We start from the raw sequence: 10950 nt of genomic DNA, 5'->3' as shown, positions 1-10950 counted from the left end.
GAAAAAAAACGTTTTTTTTTCTTCCATAAACCATCAAATAACAACCTTATTAGGCAAATTGATGCAAAATCAGCACTGAATGTGGACAATCAGCGTGCAGCTTGTTTATTTATTTTTTTTTTCTTTTATTTTTTTTCTTCCTTTCCTCTTATCTGCAGCTCTCCGGGAACAGCGACCCGCCCAACTCTGACTGCAGAAGGAAAAAAAAAGAGTTATGAGAGTTTGTTAGATTTGTCAGGTTGGTTCTGTCACTGAATAAAGTTGGATGAAAAAAAAAAAAAGTCTGCTTTCCCTATAAATGCGCCCACTTGTGGAGCCGCCCGCCCTGCTGTCCTCCACGTGGAGCACGTGACTCGCCGCCGCCGTGTTTGGTAAGTGACGTCTGATGAGGGTTACAATGTGGGGTTAGAAGCTCTGGGTTGTGTTTTTTTTTCCTGCACTTTGTTTAAATGTTCCAATCAGAATGTGGAATCTTCTGAGATTTCCTATGAATTGTTCTGCTGGGGTGACCTCAATGCTTTGTGTTCAAGAGGAGTCCATGAGAAACCCGATCCCCTGCTGACCAATTGGAAGCGTCCATTCCTCTTATCACTCCTTGGTAACCCCCCCCCCCCTGCTATATACAGCTCCTTGGTAACCCCCCCCCTGCTATATACAGCTCCTTGGTAACCCCCCCCCCTGCTATATACAGCTCCTTGGTAACCCCCCCCCCGCTATATACAGCTCCTTGGTAACCCCCCCCGCTATATACAGCTCCTTGGTAACCCCCCCCCGCTATATACAGCTCCTTGGTAACCCCCCCCCGCTATATACAGCTCCTTGGTAACCCCCCCCCCCGCTATATACAGCTCCTTGGTAACCCCCCCCCCCCCCGCTATATACAGCTCCTTGGTAACCCCCCCCCCGCTATATACAGCTCCTTGGTAACCCCCCCCCCGCTATATACAGCTCCTTGGTAACCCCCCCCCCGCTATATACAGCTCCTTGGTAACCCCCCCCCCCCCGCTATATACAGCTCCTTGGTAACCCCCCCCCCCCGCTATATACAGCTCCTTGGTAACCCCCCCCCCCGCTATATACAGCTCCTTGGTAACCCCCCCCCCCCGCTATATACAGCTCCTTGGTAACCCCCCCCGCTATATACAGCTCCTTGGTAACCCCCCCCGCTATATACAGCTCCTTGGTACCCCCCCTGGCTATGTACAGGAGTTTTAAAGGGGGGGAAAAAGCAAAATCTCTCTACAAAAACACATAAAAAAACGAGGGTTTAAAAAATGCAAAAAAGCCACTGCAAAGTGTGCCTGTAAAGTGCAGCCCCCATAGATGTGACCCCCAGACCACCACAATCTCTGCGCTCGCTCTGCGTTTCTGCAGCCACACTTGTCGTACATTTACATGCAGCGTCTTTTTAGTTCATTTGTATTTTATTTTATTTGACTAATTTTGTAATGCATTCTGTGCTTAGAAATGCTGTACTTTATATCCACATGACATCCCCGCCCTGCTGTAAACTAAAAGCTCATCGGAATATTTTCCTTTTTCTTGCATATTCATTGATACTGCCAACTGTTTAACCCCTTGCTGACCGCCCTGTAGTGGTATCACTGCTGTCTGTCTCCCAGAGGCATGCTTGGACTTGTAGTTCTGCAACAGCCGGTGGGCCCGTAGGTTGCCTCCCCCTGCGTTAAAGGAATGTGTTTTTATTGGTTGTATGTTAATAAATGGCCGCTACGGGCAATTTTCACTCCAAATGTCTGTTCTGGTTGGGTAAAGTGGGGCTGTAGTGGTGGGTAATTACTCGGAGGGGGAGGGGTGTTACTATAGTCCTGGAATGTTTTGGTGGATGACAAGTTTGCCGTCGTGCTGTTCTTTAACCCCAGACAAGTTTACAGATTTGGGCATTTCCCAATATGGACACTTTTCTGGGGGGTAAGTGATTTAGGAAGCCCTTTCGGTAAGTTGGTAATGCTAGATTCCAGATTTCTTGGTAGGGTTTATGGTATCTATTTTGGTTTATTAAATTTCAGTGGAATTGACCCCCATCGTTCATTTTATGATCATTTTCTAGGAAAAAAAAAGCTCAAAGCAATGTGGAACTTCCTTTGGTGGCCCTGCAGCTTCAGCAAATGGTAAGTTTCAAAAAGCGCATGACGAGTTTATGAGCTTTTATCATAACTCAAGTTTTGGGTTTAGCCACATGTTTTTTGTGGACCCGAGTTCTTTCATTGCCAAACTGAGTTATGAGCTTTTATCATGACTCACAGGCTTGGGTTGAACCACACGATTTGGTGGTGACCAGCATCTTGGGGGTTCTAGAAGTAAGGTGTTGTGGTTCGGCTGGAAGTGTCTGGCAGTGACTGAGCCCCTGGGGGTGTGGATGGGGTGAGCGAGCCCTCCCTGTAATTCGGTGTCGACAGTGTTGCAGGCCCTGCCCTGTCCTCCCAGAGAGCTTGGTTGGCTCCTTCATTCACATCATTCTTCAGCTCTCCAAGAAGGTTCCGGTTTCTCAGGAGCTCTTTCTCTGTGAAGAGATACAGGCAGGGCCATGGATTTCACTCTCTGATCCCTCTTGGGGGAGTCTACGGAGAGCTTGGGCAATGCTCTCTCTGGAAGTGAAGGGTCCGCTGTTCCAAGATTGTCCAAACTTTTCACTGTGGGTTGTAGTTGGGTCTCTGGACTGGTTGCTGGGCTGTTCTGCAGTGGTGGGCTTGGGGACTGGGTCAATCTCAGTTCTTGCTGGATTGGGGGAGGCGTGCCCACTCCTCCGAGAAGGCCGGGGCTAGATCTGATTCAGACTCCTTGCCCACTGCTCTCGTGCTTCCTGGCAGGTAGTCTAGAAGTTTAACTATGGCTTACAATGGGAATGGCAGATTCTCTTAGAACTGTTCATCCTTTCTTCCTGGGAATACGGAGTCTTGCTTTTTGAATGGTTCTTAGTTTTTCTTGGTTGGAGTATGAGGGCATCATATTACAGTCAACAAATGCTTTGGCCAGGCCAAAATCAATGCTCTCTATTCTTGGGTCAGACTTCAGGTATTGGGTCAGAATCCTTCTCTCCTTATGGGGGGGGAAAAGGGTCATGACACTTGCCGCTCCCACAAAATGGCAAAACACTTCAACGATCTGGCTAACTTCACACGGTTTAATTTGTCAATTTTCTGTGCGTTCCAACCAACACCGTATTCAGCAGTTTTTACCGCTTATGTTTTCATGCGCGCACGCCGGTCTCTGCGAGTGCGCGCACGCCGGTCTCTGCGAGTGCGCGCACGCCGGTCTCTGCGAGTGGAATAGACAGGTTCAGGTGATTAGGGGACTCAATTATTTTTACTGGAATAAGTTTTCAATGAAAACTATTCCTTATTCATAGAAATAATTGCCTAACTGCCCTTTTATTGCTAGAGCAGAATTTAGATGGGAGCCCCTCCCAAAGCCCACTTGAGCATTGTTTGTATACAATGCCATTTATAGTTTTTGGCTCGGAGATGTTCAGTCTGAAGTCTCTTGCTCCTTGGTTGTGGGTTATTGTGGCATTCAGGAGCTTTGATTGAGTGGGGCAGGGCAATGCAACACTGCTTCACCCGAGTCTCTTGCCTCATTAACTTGCATCTTGTGCTTTACCCTGAAGGTCATCGGTTTCAAGGAGTTGGTTTCTGCAGGGCTGAGCAGGTATGTTTCTGATCCCTCTTGGGAAAGTCTACAGGGAGCCCCCCGCTCTCTGGAAGTAAAGGGTCAGCTGTTGCAAGACGGTCTTAAATTTCCATTGTGGGTTGTAGTTGGGTCTCTGGACTGGTTGCCAGGCTGTTCTGCAGTGGTGGGCTTGGGGACTGGGTCAATCTCAGTCCTTGCTGGATTGGGGGAGGAGTGCCCACTCCTCCAAGAAGGCCGGGGCTAGATCTGATTCAGTCTCCTTGCCCACTGCTCCCGTGCTTCCTGGCAGGTAGTCTAGAAGTTTAACTATGGCTTACAATGGGATTTGCGGATTCTCTTATAACTGTTCATCCTTTCTTCCTGGGAATACGGAGCCTTGTTTTTTGGATGGTTCTTAGTTTTTCTTGGTTGGGGTATGAGGGCACCATATTACAGTCAACAAACGCTTCGGCCAGGCCAAAATCAACGCTCCCTATTCTTGTTTCAGACTTGAGGTATGGAGTCAGGTCCTTATCCCTGAACGGGGAAAATGCATGACACATGCTGTTCCCACACAATGGGTTTAATCTTTCCGAAAATTTAGTTTTATTGGAACAAATCTGCGAGTTCACGACGGTCTGCAAGTACCTGTATTTTGTCTTGAGTATTGGTGTCAGGAAGCTGGTTGTTGGGTAATTTTGGACAGGGTATAATCCCTAATCCTCAATAAATTGGTAGGTATGATGCCCGGCGGGTGTGGAGATGCGACTCGGTGTACATCTTGCGACATGTATGCATTCCTTGATTTATTTGATAGAGCAGATTTTAGATAGGACCCCCTCCTGTAGCTTTGTATACAAAGCTTGGTAATGCCCCCCTTGGAGCAGTGGAGAATGTTGGTTGCAGTGCAGAATGTGGTTGCAGATTTCCCATTGATTGCAGGCTTTGTGGTTCCAACAGAGCAGCGTTCAGACGCAATGCTCGGAATTTTTTTTATATATTTTTTTTTCTTTTTTTTTTTCAAAGTATGTTATTTGATATTTAATATTGTGTAAATGTTTACTGCTGAATGCTTTATTTTTTTTGTCAACCATGAAAGCATGTTACTGTTTTACAATGCCTTATTGATTGAGTTGATGATTTGTTATAAGTTGATATTTGGGGGTGGGGCTTAAAGCCCCATATCAGCCTCCTTGTGTTTAATGTTACCTATATCATTGCAGATCATCAGGATGAGCGGGATGGTTGGCCTCTGGCTAGACATTGCTGTTAAAGTTTGGTAATTTGGTAAGCATCCTATAAAATTGCTAGAATGTTTAACCTTTGTTTTTGAGATTTCTAGGAAGCTTGGGAAGATCACGGGATGTAAGTGAAGGAACACTTATTTTGCAGGAAAAAAAAGCTTCCTAAAATGCACTTTTTTTTATTCTGCAAAAACACAACAAAAACTTATTAATGCACATATTTTTGCAGAAAAAAAGTGTGTTTCTGTTTTTTTTTTTTTTTTTGTTTTTTTTCCTCAAAGCTGAACCTATGCACTGTGTGAACCCAGCCTCATAGCAAGGGAGTCTCCCCCCGCTGTCAAAATTGTGAAAATAAAATGAAGCGGGGAGGCCTCCCGCATCCACATAGTGTTTGGATGGAGGAATCTGTTCCTTTTTTATATTTGTTTTTTCATTTAACCCGCTGGTTGAACGTAAAAAACTGACTCGTACATTCTGAGATTCAGGGGTAAGTGACCCTGGAACACATTGAAGCCAGGTTTAAACAGAACCATGCAGCAAGCATTTTGGGTACACAGTGAAAGTCTGTATTGTATGACATGGTTGAGATTAGACCTCAGATGTCATTATCTCTGAATACGCAGGCATGACTCCATTGTAAATTTTCTTTTCCATGACTAGTTGGAAGGCCAGGAACACTCAAAGCCAAGATGGGAAGGCCAGGAACACTCGAAGTAAGATGGAATCCCTTTTCTGCTCGTGCAGTATTGGCATATGGTAGGTACCATGGCTCGGGTTAGCCACACAACTTTGTGGACCCAAAAATGAATACTTGGTTATGCAGAGTTAGGAAGTAGAGAGAATCTATATTAAATAAAAATATGTGGCGCTACTCCATCAATCAGTATCAAACAGATAATCCGAAATCACAATTAGATTCATCTAGGGTATAGGATGAAATTGGTAGAGTGAATTCCACCACATATAATCAAATGCTAAAAAATATGTACATATAACTTTAGGGAAGATGTCACCATACAGGAGTAGATCAAAGAAGAGATCAGTTCTATGGGGTGAAGAAGGGTGAGTAAATATCAATAATTGGAATACTCAGTAAAATATAGACTGTCTCAGTGCTCAGAAAAATAAATATATAAACCACCTCACATCAAGTGACAAATAAAAAATAGACCTGTGAATTAAGTGAACTAGCTTCCCAAAATAGCTGAACAGCAAAAATCCTTAATCATAAACGAAGTTTAACAATGTAACACACGTGCCAGCTGAAGATCAAATATTTTCTAGTGCTGATAACAAAATAAGTAAATCTTATACGTGAACCAAAATAAGCTAATATAAAGTGCAAAAAAATTCCTATGGTCAGAAAAAAGTTTTCCCATATGATCCACAATATAGTAATGCAGTCATAACATAATAAGCATTCTGGTGTATTATAGATAAATAATTAATGAAAGTAAAAAAATATAAATACAATAGGACAGATAATCCCACAACAGAGATGCTGTCCCAAATAGTGACACTAGTGCAGTATAGTCCATACAAAAAGTGCAATTGTGATGGGTGATTTCCACAGTTGACAGTCTTTGAATAAAGTGCAAAATGTGCAGTGACTGATGTTTTTCTTCTATGCACGTTCTAGTGCATCTCCCAATTGTTTCCCCCAGCCTCTCACCTCCAGCAGCGGCCCCCAATGGGCCAAATAGAGCGGGTAGATTTTCTAGGAGAAGATATATCTCATGAAGCGCCTCCTTAGCATCAATCAACCTGTCTCTTTGTAGACGTCATTTCGATTCCCCTCTCCGATGACTTGGACCATTCGTTCCTCGGTCGGTCTCTCTCTCTCAGATGTACACAAAAACGCAGGTCAGCAAAACCACGCGAGAGTCCAGCGCCCAATCAGAACACAGACTCACGCAAAATGGCGACCATTTTGCGTGAGTCTGTGTTCTGATTGGGCGCTGGACTCTCGCGTGGTTTTGCTGACCTGCGTTTTTGTGTACATCTGAGAGAGAGACCGACCGAGGAACGAATGGTCCAAGTCATCGGAGAGGGGAATCGAAATGACGTCTACAAAGAGACAGGTTGATTGATGCTAAGGAGGCGCTTCATGAGATATATCTTCTCCTAGAAAATCTACCCGCTCTATTTGGCCCATTGGGGGCCGCTGCTGGAGGTGAGAGGCTGGGGGAAACAATTGGGAGATGCACTAGAACGTGCATAGAAGAAAAACATCAGTCACTGCACATTTTGCACTTTATTCAAAGACTGTCAACTGTGGAAATCACCCATCACAATTGCACTTTTTGTATGGACTATACTGCACTAGTGTCACTATTTGGGACAGCATCTCTGTTGTGGGATTATCTGTCCTATTGTATTTATATTTTTTTACTTTCATTAATTATTTATCTATAATACACCAGAATGCTTATTATGTTATGACTGCATTACTATATCGTGGATCATATGGGAAAACTTTTTTCTGACCATAGGAATTTTTTTGCACTTTATATTAGCTTATTTTGGTTCACGTATAAGATTTACTTATTTTGTTATCAGCACTAGAAAATATTTGATCTTCAGCTGGCACGTGTGTTACATTGTTAAACTTCGTTTATGATTAAGGATTTTTGCTGTTCAGCTATTTTGGGAAGCTAGTTCACTTAATTCACAGGTCTATTTTTTATTTGTCACTTGATGTGAGGTGGTTTATATATTTATTTTTCTGAGCACTGAGACAGTCTATATTTTACTGAGTATTCCAATTATTGATATTTACTCACCCTTCTTCACCCCATAGAACTGATCTCTTCTTTGATCTACTCCTGTATGGTGACATCTTCCCTAAAGTTATATGTACATATTTTTTAGCATTTGATTATATGTGGTGGAATTCACTCTACCAATTTCATCCTATACCCTAGATGAATCTAATTGTGATTTCGGATTATCTGTTTGATACTGATTGATGGAGTAGCGCCACATATTTTTATTTAATATTTTATCCTAGGGAGCTGAGTGGACCCATCTGTGCTGGCAGCTCTCTATCGGGTACTTTACCGTCAGTCTCGGAGTTTTGTTTTGGTCGCATTGTGTTTTTTTTTTTTTTTTTTTTTTTTTTTTTTTTTTTTTTGCGCACTAGTTCTTATACATTTATTTCAGAGAGAATCTATAGCTCAATCATCTGTCTGAGTTATGAGTTTTCATCATAATTCATTATTTGGGTTTAACCACTCAATTTTGTGGACCCAAAAATGAACGTACTTTTTTGTTAGGTTGAGTTAGGAAGTAGATGGTCTATAGCGAAGTTATGAGATTTCAAAGCTCATTGCTTTACTATGTTTTTCACCACTATAATCTATAGCTGAGTTATGAATTTTATCATAGCTCTTGAGTTTTGGGCTCAGAACTTCTTGTTCAGTCTGAAGTCTCTTGCTCCTTGGTTGTGGCTTATTGTGGCGTTCGGGAGCTTTGATGGAGTAGGGCAGGGCAATGCAACACTGCTTCACCCGAGTCTCCTGCCTCATTAACTTTGTACTTACCCTGAAGGTCATCGGTTTCAAGGAGTTTGTTTCTTCAGGGCTGAGCAGGGATGTTTCTGATCCCTCTTGGGAAAGTCTACAGGGAGCCCCCCGCTCTCTGGAAGTTAAGGGTCAGCTGTTGCAAGACGGTCTTAAATTCCTATTGTGAGTTGTAGTTGGGCCTCTGGACTGGTTGCCGGGCTGTTCTGCAGTGGTGGGCTTGGGGACTGGGTCAATCTCAGTCCTTGCTGGATTGGGGAGGAGTGCCCACTCCTCCGAGAAGGCCGGGGCTAGATCTGATTCAGTCTCCTTGTCCACTGCTCCCGTGCTTCCTGGCAGGTAGTGTAGACTCAACTATGGCTTACAATGGGAATGGCGGATTCTCTTATAACCGTTCATCCTTTTTTTCCTGGGAATACGGAGTGTTAATCTTGGAATGGTTCGTAGTTTTTTTTCTTGGTTGGAGTAGAAGGGCACCATATTACAGTCAACAAACTCTTTGGCCAGGCCAAAATCAACGCTTCCTATTCTTAGTTCAGACTTAAGGTATGGAGTCAGGATGCCTTATCCCTGAAGGGGGAAAAGGTATGACACATGCTGTTCCCACACAATGAGTTTAATCTTCCCAAAAATTACTTTATTGGCATAAGTTTGCGAGTTCACAACGGTCTGCAAGTACCTGTGTATTGTCTTGAGTATTGGTGTCAGGAAGCTGGTTGTTGGGTAATTTGGACAGGGTATAATCCCCAATCCTCAAATTGGTAGGGACGATTCCCGGCGGGTGTGGAGATGCGACTCGGTGTACATCTTGCGGCATGTATGCGTTCCTTGATTTATTTAAGAGTGCAGAATTTAGATCGGACCCCCTCCCAAAACTCTCACTGTAACTTTGTATCTAAAGCTGGTAATTCCCTATTTGCTGCCCATTAATGCCCACCTTGGAACAGTGTAGAATGTGGTTGCAAATGATTTCCCATTGATTGCAGGCCTGGTGGTCCCAACAGAGCAGTGTTCGTATGTAACCCACTTAGTGAATCGTTCCTTTACTAGAGATGATATGGAATGCAAATGATGTGTATTGAAGCCCACTTGAGCATTTGTATAAAATGCCATTAGTTCCCCTTTGCTGCTCATTCATATGCCCAGCCTGGAGCAGTGTAGAATGCATTGCAAATGATTTCCCCCTTATGTATATGCTGTTTGGTCCCAACAGAGCAGATCGCATAGGCAACGCACAGTGATTGGCTGCTTTACTGGAGCAGTCTTTTTTATATAAAATGCAATTTGGCTGCCAAAGTGGAAATATGCTTTAAGGATTGCTCATCAATGTTTTATCTCCAACCCTTTTATTGCTCTTTTTTTTTTTTTTTTTTCAGCACCTGCCTAAGTTTGCGTTTGCTCAACTGGACTTCTTCTAGCAGTGTTGGTGTTGCCAGCAAGGTCAAGATGAACGGCAATCAACCCAAAGATGTCTTCATCGATTTTTACCAGACTTCCTTCCCAATTTCGATCTGTGATGTGCATGAAGATGGAGCCTCTTTCTGATCACTTTAAGGACTGTCCTCTACTATTTATAATATGGAATCATTGTACATGGCTAAAATAAAGGTTGACCTGATTTTCAAACTTAAAATGTCTTCTCAGCTTTTCTAATTTTATAATCACGTTTTTAATCCTAGATTGCTCTAGTTGGCTTTGTTTGCACTTGTGTAGCCATGCCCCTGTAGGGGTTGCTGAATGTTGTGGTTCACCTGTCACCCTGCCCAGCCTGGCATCCCTCTCAGACATAAAACAGTCCATAAGCTTTGTTTTTTTTTGTTTTTTTGTTTTTTTTGAGGGGATTGAACTTTGGGGAATGATGCAACTTGCTTGGGACTTCTATATACACTCCAGTATTTACACTCCAGTCTTCTCTCCCGCACACACTCTTGCTTAAGACCTCATATTCCCTCACTCCTCCAGAACTTCATTTGCTGCAGACTGTTGCCCCTCCAGACTAGCACCGCCTGGTTAGGCCTGACACTAGGCCTCAAACTGCCTTTTGTGGGCAGGGACGTTGGGCCCCTGTGGTGTAGAAATAGTTCAGGTGCTAACTGTCCTCTGCTCAGCTACCAATCCTAGATGGCCCTCAAGGCCCTGCCAGCCTGGTTGCAATGACCTCTTTCCACTACCCATTCCACAGTCCACTTCTGATTCTGCACCCATCTCAAACTGCAATCCCAGCCCTCCTGCCTGCAACCAGTTGTCCTCCATGGAGTCTCTTAGCAGTGCTCTCTCCTGCTGTTGTCTTGCTCTCATGTGCCTCTCCTTCCAAGATCTTTTCACTGCTCCTGGATGTACCTGAGCCCCGGCCCAGGGTCACCCCCCCCCCCCAGACTGGGGTGCTCTTCGTGGGTCCTGACAGTCTCCACACTCTCACTCCAGCTCTTCCACCTGACAACTCCCTCCTTAGCTGGGCTGACCCCTGGGTATTAGACATGTGCAGGATGAAAAAATTCGTTTAGTTTCGATTCGTTTTTTAACTAAATTCGTTTAGTTAAATTCGTTGCATTCGTTAC

The 10950-nt window shown here is 43.9% G+C and overlaps 1 long non-coding RNA gene across 2 annotated transcripts; it reads left to right on the top strand.

Annotated features, from left to right (window-relative positions):
• Positions 1 to 229: 229 nt before the first annotated feature.
• LOC141105796 (uncharacterized) lies at positions 230 to 10025 on the top strand. 2 transcript variants are annotated; one of them, XR_012235652.1, is made up of 6 exons: positions 230 to 371; positions 2069 to 2129; positions 3626 to 3666; positions 4851 to 4914; positions 5532 to 5627; positions 9769 to 10025. It is a non-coding gene; the product is annotated as an uncharacterized lncRNA (long non-coding RNA). The 2 variants fall into 2 exon arrangements; XR_012235651.1 differs by lacking the exon at positions 3626 to 3666 and having other exon boundaries at positions 256 to 371.
• The last annotated feature ends 925 nt before the right edge of the window (positions 10026 to 10950 follow it).

This window comes from Aquarana catesbeiana, linkage group LG08 (assembly GCF_042186555.1).
Source record: "Aquarana catesbeiana isolate 2022-GZ linkage group LG08, ASM4218655v1, whole genome shotgun sequence".
NCBI classification, from domain to species: domain Eukaryota; kingdom Metazoa; phylum Chordata; class Amphibia; order Anura; family Ranidae; genus Aquarana; species Aquarana catesbeiana.
The sequence above is the reverse complement of the archived record's forward strand: the minus strand, read 5'-3'. Positions and strand labels throughout refer to the sequence as shown.